Source organism: Hylobates moloch, unplaced genomic scaffold, assembly GCF_009828535.3.
Source record: "Hylobates moloch isolate HMO894 unplaced genomic scaffold, HMol_V3 SCAFFOLD_8, whole genome shotgun sequence".
Lineage (NCBI taxonomy): Eukaryota > Metazoa > Chordata > Mammalia > Primates > Hylobatidae > Hylobates > Hylobates moloch.
In genome coordinates, this window is record NW_026652283.1 from 41,912,266 (window position 1) to 41,926,821 (window position 14,556).

Genomic DNA, 14,556 nt, shown 5'->3' on the forward strand with positions numbered 1-14,556 from the left:
CACCACTGCACTCCAGCCTAGGTGACAAGGGCAAGACTCTGACTCAAGAAAAAAAAAAATGAAGCATCCTTGGCCTCTTCCTACTTGATGCTAGTAGTCCTCTGCCAGTGTGACAGCCAAAAATGTCTCCAGACATTGTTAAATGTCCCCTACAGAAAAATCCTCCTCTCCTCTGACCCTTGTCAAGAACAACTAGCCTATATAATATCAAAAGCCTTTGGAGAATTGTAAGTAAAGGAGTGACATCTGACATGCTTTAAAACAACTTTATTGATATATAATTATATACCATAAAATTCACCTACAGGGTAAAATCTATGGGTTTTAGTGTACATAGTTAGGCAGCCACCACCAGAATCTATTTTAGAATGCTGTAATCACTCCCAAAAGAATCTTGGACCCATTATCAGTCAGTCACTCCCTATTTCCATTCTTTTGAATGTAGATATCCAGTTGTACAGCACCTTTTGTTGAAAAGACTATCTTTCTGGTTGAATTGTTTTGGCACCCTTGTCAAAAATGAATTGGTCGTAATAGGAGAATTTATTTTTGAACTCTCATTCCTATTCCATTGATCTATATGTCATCCCTACACTACCACCACACTGTTTTGATTATTGGAGCTTTGTAGTAGGTTTTGAAATCAGGAAGTGAGAGTCCCAAAATTTGCTCTTCTTTTTCAGAATTGTTTTGGCTATTCTAGTTCCCTTACATTTGCATATGAATTTTAGAATCAGCTCATCAATTTCTGAAAAAAAAAAAAAAAATCCAGCTAGGATTTTTGCAGGAATTGCATTGAATCTGTAGATCAATTTGGGGAATATGTCCATTTTAATAATAAGTCTTCTGATCCATGAACATAGGAGGCCTTTCCATTTATTTAGATCTGCTTTAATTTCTTTCAATGGTATTCTATAGTTTCCGTTGTACAAGTCTTGCACTTCTTTTGTTACATTTATTCCTGAATACATTATTTCTTGATGTTATTGTACATGGAATTGTTTTCTTCATTTGGAGAACAGCCTGTTGCATGGCAAGAGTAATGCCATTTTCAAGCAAAGCCTACATAATGACCCATATTTGACTCCTGCATACCAAGGCAGTCCCAGAGAAACAATGCCTGTAGCATAGATAACCCCTCATAAAGATGCTTATCTAACTTCCCCAGTGGTCATGAGTTTTGCAAGAGTGTCTGAGACATGACTAACTGCACGTTTTACCAAAAAAAACTTGCTATATAAAGGATATTTTCTGGAGGGCAGGTGCAGGTGTCCACTGTCTTGTAGCTGCCCGAGACAAGGCTCTGTTCTACCCGTCCTCACCTTCTTCCCCGACCCATTCCCCAATGGGAAGCTTTTTAAAAATAACTCTATTGAAAGACGTTTTTTCTCTCTCGTGCTTACCTTCATATTTCTAAATAATATACTATGCCACCATTCCTTGATTTGTCTATTTTTGGATTAAGCTAACACAATCCTCCTCTTCTCTCAATACAGTTACAGGACTGACTGTTTTAGATCCTCTCTCTCTCTCATTTTTTTTTTTTTTTTTTCAGATGGAGTCTCGCTCTGTCCCCCTGGCTGGAGTGCAGTGGCCCGATCTCGGCTCACCGCAACCTCGCCTCCCAGGATCAAGCGATTCTCTTGCCTCAACCTCCTGAGTAGCTGGGATTACAGGCATGTGCCGCCATGCCCGGCTAATTTTGTATTTTTAGTAGAGACGGGGTTTCACCATGTTGGTCAGGCTGGTCTCTAACTTCTGACCTCAGATGATCCGCCCGCTTGGCCTCCCAAAGTGCTGGGATTACAGGCATGAGCCACCGCGCCCAGCCGGACTCCTCGTTTTTTTAAAATGCAAATATCAGAAGCTTTCCTTTTCCTTTCAGCTTTCTTCCCCACGTTCACCCTCCAACTTCTATCATGTGTAGTTTCACTTTTACATGATCAAGATGGAAAACATTTACATTCAGTCTTTTGTGCTTTGTCTATAAGCTGATTCCAAGTTGAAATCAGCAGGGACCACTTCTATTGACTATGTAATTATGCAGAGCAAAGCCAAACCATAAATTATAATTTATATAAATTAATTTATTTCCTTTCTTGCTTAGGGTTTTTTTAAAATTATTGTCAAAGCTGTTTATGACAAAATATGAGCAAAGGAAGCCATTTTTCCCCTACTGAGAGGAAATAAAGTAGATTTTTTTTTACAAGATCACTTAACCAGTGTCAATGGATGTAAAAATTCAAAGGGGGATGAATAAATTCAAATTTTATTTTGGTATTTATTTATAAAAATAAATAACAATAAATATAAATTTTATATTTATTATAAAAATAAATAATTTTATATTTATTATAAAAATAAATAATAAATATAAAATTTATATTTATTATAAAAATAAATAACAATAAATATAAAATTTATATTTATTATAACAATGAATATAAATTTAAGGTATTCGATAACTTATGGGACGTCTCAATTTGTGCTTTAAGGGTGCACGGCGCAGAGAGGCGCAGCAGAGGTTTTCCTGGTTTCGGATCCCAGGGGCCGGATGGGGAACTCCTCCCTGCAGCGAATCCTCAAAAGCCACTGCTTTGCCAGAGAGAAGAAAGGGGATCAAAGCCAGCGCCACCGTCCACGCCAGCCGCACCAGGCCGCTCCTCAGCCTGCACGGCCGCAGCGGCCGCAGCAGCAAGAGTTCCAGGGTCTCCCTCCGCTGCTGTAGTAACCTGGTCCGGGGTCTCGGTGGTGCTCCTGATGCCCCTCGCGCACCCCTGATGCCCCTCGCCCACCCCCGAAGATTCCAGGTGGGCGAGGGAATCGTCAGAGGGATCACAATCTTTCAGCTAACTTACTCTACTCCTGTGATCGGCTGAATGTAGCAGAGACTCTAACGTCCAACGACAAGACGAGGATTCTCAACGTCCATTCCGGGCTCACAGATGCCAAACGCATTAACTGGCGAGCCGTGCTGAGCGGCGGCAGCCTCTGCATGGGAGATCCCTGGTGGTGCGCTGCCCCAGGGGAGCGAGGATAGCTTTGCAGTTCTCCAGCAGTTCGCCGAGGAGCAGCTGAGCACCGACCATGTCTTCATTTGCTTGCACAAGAACCACGAGGACAGAGCCGCCTTGCTCCGGACCTTCAGCTTTTGCGGCTTTGAGATTGTGAGACCGGGGCATCCCCCGCTTGTCCCCAAGAGACCCGACGCTTGCTTCATGGCCCACACGTCGGGCAGAAGAGTCTTTGGGCGAGGAGTGGTAGCGGCCGCAGCGGGGCTGGGCGTCGAGCTCCTGGGGCCGCCCCGGCGTCTGCCGGGTGGGTGGGAACGTAGACTAGCTCATCTCGCCTGGGTTTGTCCACATGTTGTAACTGCAAATGAATGTTTAAAAAAAAAAAAAAAAAATAGCCGGGCGTGGTGGCGCATGCCTGTAATTTCAGCTATTTGGGAGGCCGAGGCAGGAGAATTGCTTGAACCCAGGAGGCGGAGGTTGTGGTGAACCAAGATTGTGCCGTTGCACTCCAGACTGGGCAACAAGAGTGAAACTCCGTCTCAAAAAATAAAAATAAAAAATAAAAAGGAAAAAAAAAGAAAAAAAAGAAAAGAAAAAAAAAGAAATGAAAATTGAGGCCGGGCGCGGTGGCTCACGCTTGTAATCCCAACACTTTGGGAGGCCGAGGCGGGCGGATCATGAGGTCAGGAGATCGAGACTACGGTGAAACCCCGTCTCTACTAAAAATACAAAAAAAATTAGCCGGGCGTGGTGGCGGGCGCCTGTAGTCCCAGCTACTCGGAGAGCCTGAGGCAGGAGAATGGCGTGAACCCTGGGAGGCGGAGCTTGCAGTAAGCCGAGATTGCGCCACTGCACTCCAGCCTGGGCGACAGAGCGAGACTCCGTCTCAAAAAAAAAAAAAGAAAATTGAGACATGATACGTTGGAAGATATAAGTGCCATTAATGAAATAGAGCAGAATAAGAGGGATCAGGAATGTTGGAGAGGGAGGATTGTAATGTTAAATAATTAGGATTTTGATGTAGAATTTTAATTTTATTTAGAATTATTATTTGTATTAGAGTAAGATAAAAATAATGAGATTAGAGTTAAATTGAATCCATGACTCTGAAAAGTCTCATTCAGCCAATGAAATGGTTAAATGTTTGCTTTGTTTTTGGCCCCACTGACACCCTATGGTCACTGAAGATGATACATTGCAGCCCTGGTGCCTAAGTCCTCCATGTTAGCCTTCATAGAAAGAGTGGCCAGTGCCAAATCTCCAGGCAGAGAAATGCCTGATACATTTTGTTACTGATGGGAAGGAGGAATTTTTTGGGGATTTCAAGTATAATGTTGGGGGAGGCAAACAGGGTGGTTGCAGGAGTCAAACAGGAAGGTTTGAGAAGAAAGTTTTCACACCCAGAGACAGTCAAACCATGACAGGTTGAATATGGAAATCAGTGCCTATAATCAACTGGAACAAGTTAAATCTATATATACGCCCTGAATCTAGGATAATATAAAATAAAGAGATGTTAACATGAGATGTGGTTAAAATATAGTTACAATGTAGAAGTAAATTATCAATATATGTTTATAAACATTTGAGAATATTATTTATTAAGTCATATTATGAAAGTTCCACCTTAGAGCTATGGTCATGACTTAAGTAAACAATCACAATTATTACCATATAAGGAAGCACTGTCCAATAGAAATAAAAATGTGAGGCGGTGGTTCACACCTGTAATCCCAGCACTTTGGGAGGCTGAGGCAAGCACATCACGAGGTCAGGAGATCGAGACCATCCTGGCTAACACAGTGAAACCCCATGTCTACTAAAAATTCAAAAATTAGCTGAGTGTGGTGGCAGCCGCCTGTAATCCCAGCTAGTCGGGAGGCTGAGGGAGAAGAACCGCTTGAATCTCATACTAGGTCTCCTCCTCCTCCTCCTCCTCTTCTTCTTCCTCATACTAAGAATCACTTGAATCTCATACTAGGTCTCCTTCTCATCCTCCTCTTCCTCCTCCTCCTCCTCTTTCCCCTTCTCCTTCTCTGCCTCCTTCTCCTTTTCCTTCTTCTTTTCTTCTTTGACAGGGTCTTGTTCTGTCACCCAGGCTGAAGTATACTGGCATAATCATAGCTTACCGCAGTCTTGAACTCCTGGGCTCAAACAATCCTCCCACCTCAGCCTCCTGAGTACCTGAGACTACAGGTGCACAACAACATGCCTGGCTAATATTTATGTTTTTTGTAGAGACAAAATCTCCCTATGTTGCCTAGGCTAGTCTTGAACTCCTGGCCTCAAGCAATCCTCCTGCCTTGGACTTCCAAAGCACTGGGATTATAGGTATAGGCCACCATGCCCGCTTCGTACTAAGTCTTTGAAATCTGGTGTGTATTTTACTTTTTTTTTTTTTGAGACAGAGTTTCACTCTGCCACCCAGGCTGCAGTGCACTGGTGTGGTCTCAGCTCACTGCAGCCTCCATCTTCTGGGTTCAAGTGATTCTCCTGCCTCAGCCTCCTGAGTAGCTGGGATTACAGGCGTGCACCACCAGGCCCAGCTAATTTTTGTATTTTTAGTGGAGATGGGGTTTCACCATGTTGGCCAGGCTGGTCTCGAACTCCCCTCAGGTGATCCACCCACCTCGGCCTCCCAAAGTGCTGGGATTACAGGCGTGAGCCACCATGCCCGGCCAGCTCTTCTCAGTTTGTATTAGCCATATTTCAATTTGTATTACTCATATTTCACTAAAACTGTGATACTGGCATAAAGACAGACATATTGCTATATGTGGCCACAGGTTACCATATTGGACAACGCAACCACAGGGCCTGAAAAATGAGTTGCTTGCCAGGCACGGTGGTGTGCACCTGTAGTCCCAGCTATCCAGGAGGCTGGGGTGGGAGAATCATTTGAGCCCAGGAGTTTGAGGCTGCAATGAACTATGATGGCACCACTGCACTCCAGCCTGGATGACAGAGGAAGACTCAATCCATGCTTACTGTGATAACAAATTCCCCATGTATCCAAGTTGTAAAGAAAGGTAAGATGTACCTAATGAAGGTGTGGGCTTCACAAGAAAACACAGAAATATCTGTTTATAATGATAGCCAATATTTATTTAGCAGTTTGTATGCACCAGGCACTGTACTATGAGCTTCACAAGGGTTATCTCATTTACGTTAATCCTCACAACACCTAATAAGAGAATAATAATGGCTGATATTTACATAACATTGTTCTAGACATTTTGCATATATTAACACATTTGATCCTCAGGGAACCCTATGATGTAGTTTCTACTAGTTTTCAATTTTAAAGATCTGAGACACAAAGAGTTTAACAGCCTTACCTAGTAAGTACAGAGCCAGCATCTGTGTACATATATTTTAAAAATATACATTATTATTTTTCTTATCTTAGAAAGAGAAGAGTCATATTGAATGATTTGATTTCAAGTACATTGAGCAAATGAATCAAAGATCATTTTATTCTGTTGAATGATACATGGCCATAAAAGATGTTGTGACTATGCAGTACTTGTTAAATTTTATCTTTATCTTTGAATAAGATACAGCAATCCTATCAAAAACCACTAAACTCTTTATGACCCCCAAAAGGCCTGTGGAACAAATAAACCCGTGAGAGATGAGCCCTCTTTTCTGATGTAATAGCCTTGGGGGAGGTAGACTAGAAAGCTGCTGAGCCTGCTCTAATTGGCACAAACAGGGAAGGAAAAAAATCTCATAAAACATTGTCTTGGGCTTTTCAACTTTCTCTGGACAGAATTCCAGTACTATTAAGGCATATCTCAAAAGTGCCCCTAATTTCATGTCTGTGGCCAGTCATGACTATTTTAAGGACACCCTGAATTATAAGAATAGGTAGTGGTGCCATCTGCTTCTACAGAAAAGCATTTTTAAAACTTTTTGTTTTATAGAAATATCCAGCCTAAAATTTATGTGAAATTTCAAGAGACCCTGAATGGTCAAAACAATCTTTAAAAAGAAAAACAAAGTTGTAGGTTTTACATTTTCTGATTTTGAAACTTTTAATGAAGCCACAGTCACTAAAACAGTGTGCTCCTGGCATAAAGACAGACATATAGACTAATGGAGTAGAAATAGAGCCCAGAAATAAACCCTCCTATATATGATCAAATGACTTTTGGCAAGGGTGCCAAGTATATTCAATTGGGAAAGGACAGTCTTTTCAAGAAACAGTTTTAGGAAAACTGGATATCCACATGTAAATGAATAAAGTTAAAACCTTACCTTATACCATATACAGTAATGAATTCAAAGACCTAAAATAATTAGATCAAAGACCTCAAATAAGAGCTAAAACTATAAAACTTTTAAAAGAAAACATAACATTGTTTATAACGATTGTTCATAACGTTGGATTTAGCAGTGATTTCTTGAATATGACACCAAAAGCATAGGCAACAAAAGTAAAAATAGATAAACTTAAAACTATGCTCTAGGCCGGGCGCTGTGGCTCACGCCTGTAATCCCAGAACTTTGGGAGGCCAAGGCAGGCGGATCATCCGAGGTCGGGAGTTCAAGAGCAGCCTGACCAACATACAGAAACCCTGTCTCTGCTAAAAATACAAAATTTAGCCGGGTGTGGTGGCGGGCACTTGTAATCCCAGTTACTCAGGAAGCTGAGATGGGAGAATCACTTGAGCCTAGGAGGCAGAGGTTGCAGTGAGCTGAGATCGTGCCATTGCACTCCAGCCCGGGCAACAAGAGTGAAACTCCGTCTCAAAAAACAAACACACAAACAAACAAACTATGCTCTAAAGGACCTGATTAGGTTGAAAAGGCAACCCACAGAATGAGAGAAAATAATTGCAATCCTATATCTGATAAGGGATTAATATCTAGAATATACAGAGAGTTCTTACAGCAAAACAAACAACCCAATTAAAAATTGGGCAAAGAAGCTGAGCACAGTGGCTCACGCCTGTAATTCCAGCACTTTGGGAGGTTGAGGCGGGAGGATCATGAGGTCAGGAGATCGAGACCATCCTGGCTAGCACAGTGAAACTTTGTCTCTAATAAAAATACAAAAAAAATTAACCAGGCGTGGTGGCGTGCACCTGTAATCCCAGCTACATGGGAGGCTGAGGCAGGAGAATTGCTTGAACTGGGAGGTGGAGGTTGCAGTGAGCTGAGATTGCGCCACTGCACTCCAGCCTGGGCGACAGAGCAGGACTCTGTCTCAAAAAAAAAAAAACAAAAAAACCCCAAAAAGGGCAAAGAGCTTGAATAGTTATTTCTCCAAAGAAGATATGCACATGGCCAAAAAGCACATGCAAAGATGTTTGACATCACTAATCATTAGGGAAACGCCAATCAAAACAACGAGCTACAACCTCATATGCATTAGGATGGCCACTATCAAAAATATGAAGAAAATAACAAGTTTTGGTAAGGATGTGGAGAAATCAGAATCCTTGTGTACTGTTGATGGGAATGAAAAATGGTGCAGCTGTTGGCCGGGCACGGTGGCTCACACCTGTAATTCCAGCACTTTGGGAGTCCAAGGCAGGTGGATCACCTGAGGTCAGGAGTTCGAAACCAGCCTGGTCAACATGGTGAAACCCCATCTCTACTAAAAATACAAAAATTATCTGGCCGTGGTGGCGGGTGCCTGTAATCCCAGCTACTCAGGAGGCTGAGGCAGGAGAATCGCTTGAACCTGGGAGGCAGAGGTTGCAGTGAGCCAACATCACACCATTGTACTCCAGCCTAGGCAACAAGAGCAAAACTCTGTCTCAAAAAAAAAGAAGGAAAAGAAAAGAGAGAAAAATGGTGCAGCTGCTATGGAAAACAGTATGGCAGTTCCTCAAAAAATTAAACACAAAATTTTCATATGATCCAGCACTGATACTTCTGGGTATATATCCAAAAGAATTGAAGGCAAGGTCTTGAAGAGTTATTTGTACACCCATGTTCACAGCAGCATTATTCACAATAGCTGAAACATGGAAGCAACCCAAATGTCCATCAACAGATGAATGGATAAGCAAAATATGATATATCCATACAATGGAATATTATTCCACCTTAAAAAGGAAGGAAATCCTGACATATGCTATACCATGGATGTAGCACCTTGACAACATTATGCTAAGCCAGTCGCAAAAAGACAAATACTGTATAATTCTACTTATATCAGGTACTTAGTAGTCAAATTTATAGAGACAGAAAGTTGAATAGTGGTTGTTAGGGGCTGGAGAGAAGGGAAATGGGGAGTTGCTGTTTAATGGGTATAGAGTTTTAGATTGCAAGATAAGAGTTTTGGAGATTGGTTGCACAACAGTGCAGATGTACGTAACACTATTGAACTGTATTCTTAAAAACGGACAGGTTGGTAAATTTTATTTTATGTATATTTTGTCACAATTAAAAAATGGTTTTGAATAATTTCACACTTAGAAAAGATTTGCAAGATTACTACAAAGAATCCTGAAGAATCTCCACCAGAGGCATTTTGTTATATTTGCCTCCTTATCTCTTTATTTCTCTCTCTCTCTTTCTATATATATATATACATAAATATACACGAATTTACACCTAGTAGTTTCAGCATCCATTAATGATTTTTGCCTGGATTATTACTATAATGGCCATCAAATAGAGATTTTCCTATGTCCATTGTTTCTTCTATATTTATTATTTGAATTCTATAGTAAAGTATCATTTCCTTTCCCGTATCCTTTTTTTTTTTTTTTTTGAGACCAAGTCTTGCTCTGTTGCCCAGGCTGCAGTGTAGTGGTGAGATCACGGCTCACTACAACCTCCGCCATCCAGGTTCAAAAGATTCTCATGCCTCAGTCTCCTGAGTAGCTGGGGACTACAGATGCACGCTGCCACACCCAGCTAATTTTTGTAATTTTAGTAGAAATGGGATTTCACCATGCTGGCCAGGCTGGTCTCAAACTCCTGACCTTAAGTGATCTGCCTGCCTCGGCCTCCCAAAGTGCTGTGAGTACAGGCATGAGCCACTGGGCCTGGCCTCCTGTATCCTTTTTAATTAATTTTTTATTTATATTAGTGTGGGCTTAAGGATTCCCAGTTTATTCAATAAGTTATAATTCCTTACAATCATAATTTACTTTGATGACTAGATTGTCCCTGATTTGGCCAGTGGGAGCCTCTTTACACTGGCTCCTGTGTTCTTTTGACATTTCCCATCTGTATTAGTTTGCTATGCCTGCTGTAACAGTGTACCACAAACTTGGTGGCTTAAAACAGCTGCAGTTCTCATGGTTCTGAAGTCCAGACATCCAAAATCAACTTCACCGGGCCAAAATCAGGAACGTTAACAGGGCCATGCTTCCTCTGGGCTCTAGCGGAGAATTCGTTCCTTGCCTCTCCCAGCTTCCAGCTGGCACTTGGCTTGTGGCTGCACCACTCCAGTCTCTGCCTCCTGCCTTCTCCTTTTGCGTAATCTCTCTCTGCCTCTCTCTTACAAGGATACTTGTGTTTGCATTTAGAGTCCACTTGAATAATCCAAGACAATCTCCCCATCTCAAGTTCCTTGATCATATCTCTAAAGATCCTTTTTCTGTATATGATAATATTTACAGATTCCAGAGATTAGAGCTTCAGGGGCCATCACTCAGCTTACTACATCCTCATTCTTTGAATACTTCCTTTCTTCCTGAACCAGTAAGATTTTTCACTGCCCTAGTCACGAAATCAGCCATTTCTCTAAGAACTTTCGGTTTCTTTTTAGTGAAGAATGATATTTGGAAGTCAAGATGTAGATGCTAGGTGCACTCATTGCTACGGGCGTGTCGGTCTTGCAAGTCCTTTCAGTAGGACAAGGAAACAAGATATCAACTAGGAAAAATACGTCTGGACACACACACACACACACACACACACACACAACATACATATGATGTACATTCCGAAGTACTGTAGTGGAGTTGGCTCATATGGACTTGCAAAAGCTGCTTGTTAAATATTCAGGAACTTTGCGGGTGGCTGTGAAACTGGTATTATTTCATGCTGGGAGTATTTACACCATGGAAATCAGCAAATGCTACAAATTAGTGTGTTTTGAAAAATCAGAAAGCCACTATATATATCATAAACACACACATCTACCCTTCTGTCTCTCTTTGTATATAATATATAATATTCACACACACACACCCCCCATAGACTCACACCTCTGACTCTAATTACAGGGTTTGTTCTAGTCTTTCCCCTTTTCGTACTTACTGTCTCCAAGAGTAAGAAACCTGGCTCTCACTATTCTCAATATATGTTCTTATTTGCTCAATCTCCTGACCACATGGGCCATCTCCTTGGCCCCATTCTCACTGACCCTGACCTTGAGCTGCTGCCTTTGCCATGACCCTGCCATTCCTGACCATGAGAACCATTTATTTGGCTCTGAACCTAGTTGTCCTGACCTTGTAAGCTACTACCTCAGCCCCAGACCTGCCATCCCAGATCACCAGAGTTGTCTCCTTGGCCCAGGCTCCACCAGCCCTAAATTCACTTAAACAAATCTTGGCCCCAGCCCTACACATTTTCTTGTTTGTCTATTCTTCCAATTAAAAACGCCCACTTCGTCATTGTTTTTAACTCCCTGATGTTGAGTGGTCAATTTGATTTTTTCACATGGTTGGGTTAAAGATAGGGTTGCCAGATAAAATACAGGATGCCCAGTTAAGTTGAATATGGGACATACATACTTATATTTAAAAATTATTTATAGTTTATGTAACTCCAAACTTAACTGGATGCCTTGTGGTTTTATTTGCTAAATCTGGCAATGCTAGTTAGAACTACAAATAAGCGGCCAGGCATGGTGGCTCACGCCTGTAATCCCAACACTTTAGGAGGCTGAGGTGGGCAGATCACCTGAGGTCAGGAGTTCAAGGCCAGCCTGGCCAACATGGTGAAATCCCGTCTCCACTAAAAATACAAAAATTAGCTGGGCGTGGTGGCAGGTGCCTGTAATCTCAGCTACTCAGGAGGCTGAGGCAGGAAGAACTGCTTGAACCCGGGAGGCAGAGGTTGCAGTGAGCTGAGATTGCGCCACTGCATTCCAGCCTGGGCGACAGAGCGAGACTCCGTCTCGAAAAAAAAAAAAAAGAACTACAAGTAAGCATCCTTTAATCCTTCTAATCAGTCCCTGGGTCATCTGAAATACTATACTCAAGTCTGTAACCAAAGACCTCCCTGCAAACAATGGGTTCCCAGTGCTTCCTGTACCAAGACCTATTACCTCATATTTCGGCAGTCCCACTTTCTGTGCAATACCTTTTCCCCACCCCTGGCCTGCTCAAACTGCTTTTGCTCCCCTCTAAACAACAGAGTTGTAGACAACACAGTTTACTATACAACTAGAGCGTTTGGTTTACTAATTAGCTCTTGTATTTCTATCTTGGAATACTCATAAAAGAGATAAGGCAGCCTCATCAATCCTCCAGGAAGCTTTCCCTTGCTAGATGCCAGTAGTCTCCACACCATAGCATTCTTTTCATTTCTTTCCCATTGTTCTTACTGTCTTATATTGCAAACCATCTGTTTGATAGGTTTTGTTATGGACTCATCTACAGGGTAGAATGTTAAGTGTTTGTTTCTTTGTTTGTTTGTTTGTTCGTTTAAAGGAGGAAAACGCAGAGAGAGTAAAGCTACCATATACAAAGCTAACAAATACACATACCATATAAAAATTGTGCTTGTATGTAAATAGAATGCCTCTGAATGGCTGTAAAATAAACTGTTTTCAGTGGTTGCTTTCAACCAAGAGACAGGGGTGGGAGGGAGACTTATTTTTACTATTATTTGTACAGATTTTTTCAAAACCAAATACATATTGTAATTATTCAAGAATATTTAATTTTTTAAGGAGAAATTATATGTTTACGTGTGTGTCTTCCTCATAAGACAGCTGCTGCTTGAGGTCAGGAACCAGGTCTATTTCAGTTTGTATTCCAAGAGCCCAGCTCTGTGTCCAGGTCAGAGTTATAATGTGGGTGCTTACGCTCTTTGTCTCTCTTATCTTTCCCCACTGACTCATTTCCATTGCTACTGCAGATAGTAGTCAAGTTAAATTAAAATGTATTAAATGGGCTGGGCGCGGTGGCTCACGCCTGTAATCTCAGCACTTTGGGAGGCCGAGGCGGGTGGATCACGAGGTCAGGAGATTGAGACCGTCTTGGCCAACATGGTGAAACCCCGTCTCTACTAAAAATACAAAAATTAGCCGGGCATGGTGGCGTGCCAGCTACTCAGGAGACTAACGCAGGAGAATCACTTGAACCTGGGAGGCGGAGGTTGCAGTGAGCCGAGATCGTGCCACTGCACTCCAGCCTGGGCGACAGAGAGAGACTCTGTCTCAAAAAAAAAAAAAAAAAGATATAGAACATTTCTTTCACCCCCAAAAGATTCCATTTGCCCTTTCTCCATCAATTTCTACCTCATTTCTAACTCTGGCCACTGGCAACCACATAATAATTACTTTACCATTTATGAATGGATTTTAAATAGATTTAACTATACACATTTAATTTATTAATAGGATAATTTTATTATGAAATAAAAAAAGCAAAAGACTGCCTACAAGAAAGTGCATATTTGATCACATTTTTGTTCCATTTTTTTCCTGACTCTTTATTATTAGAGAATAAATTTAGCATGTAGTGTAGGAAAGGAAAGTGGGGAGGCTTCAACAATAATAGCAGTTGTCATTTATTGAGCAATTATTATGTATCAGGTACCATATTAGCATGTTACATGACTCTTTTCTCATTTGATCCTCACAACAGTCCTGAAAGGCAGGTACTTATTATTAAGGATGCTCCATTTTACATGTGACTCTGAAATACCCCTGACCTCAACTATGGTTAACACAAATGGACCTCGCCTTTAGCAATATTCTAAATCTCTGAGCTCTGGATAACCCACCACATGCTTAAGTAGCAATAAAGGTAGGCTTTGCAAACCAAGTCCCCTCCTTGATTCTCAGAAATCATTAAAACTCCCACTGTCACTGCTGCTCGAGGACTGCTGACCTTGTCAATGTCTGAGCTGCCTTCTCCATGTCTGAGCTGCCTTCTCCAAGACCACTTAACTTTTTGTCTGTGGCCCAACTCCTTCAGGGCTGATCTGGAGTCAACTCCTGCAGGGCTGATCTGGGGCCAACCCCTGCAGGGCTGATCTGGAGTCAACTCCTGCAGGGCTGATCTGGGGCCAACCCCTGCAGGGCTGATTTGGGGCCAACTCCCACAGGGCTGATGTGGAGCCCTCCTCTCCCTCAGGTGTGTCTGAGTAGCTCACAAAGATCCTCGAACATTCCTGAGGTTTGGAGTCTGTTATCCTAGAAACAGAAGTCCTCTAGGGGGCAGTATGAATCAACTCATTGGGCCAACCTAATAAAGTACCTCCGCCCAAGTTAAAATTCTATTACACGTAAAGATGAACCCTGTGGCTCAGAGAAGTTAACAAACTTGGTCAAATCACCAGCTAGTCAGCAGCAGGACTAGGATTCAATCTCAGCCTGTCTGCCTCCAGAATGGCT

The 14,556-nt window shown here is 42.0% G+C and overlaps 1 pseudogene; it reads left to right on the plus strand.

Annotated features, from left to right (window-relative positions):
• Positions 1–2,554: 2,554 nt before the first annotated feature.
• LOC116472422 (ornithine decarboxylase antizyme 1-like) lies at positions 2,555–5,835 on the plus strand (annotated as a pseudogene).
• The last annotated feature ends 8,721 nt before the right edge of the window (positions 5,836–14,556 follow it).